Genomic DNA, 379 nt, shown 5'->3' on the forward strand with positions numbered 1-379 from the left:
TCTATTATGGTCCTTACTCTCTTCCTTCTCCCTCTCTCCTATTATATATCTCTCTCCGTCTTTATCTCTCGCTCCCTCTCTCTCTCTCTCTCCTCTCTCTCTCTCTCTCTCTCTCTCTCCACCCCGGCTTGGTCAATCTAATACTATATATATAATATATATTATAGAGAGGGAGAGCTGCGAGAGAAGAGGAGAGCGAGAAGGAGATGACAGAGAGAGAAGAGAGAGGAGAGAGGGAGAAAGAGAACAGACAGGAGAGGAGGAGAGAGAGAGAGAGAGAGAGACGAGCCAGCAGGAGAGGAAGAAGAAGAGAGAGATGAGAAGAACCAGAGAGAAGAGAGCGAGGAGAGAAGAGAACAGAGCAGAGAAGACCGAGAGA

The sequence above is a fragment of the Priapulus caudatus genome, unplaced genomic scaffold, assembly GCF_000485595.1.
Source record: "Priapulus caudatus unplaced genomic scaffold, Priapulus_caudatus-5.0.1 Scaffold4686, whole genome shotgun sequence".
NCBI lineage: Eukaryota > Metazoa > Priapulida > Priapulimorpha > Priapulimorphida > Priapulidae > Priapulus > Priapulus caudatus.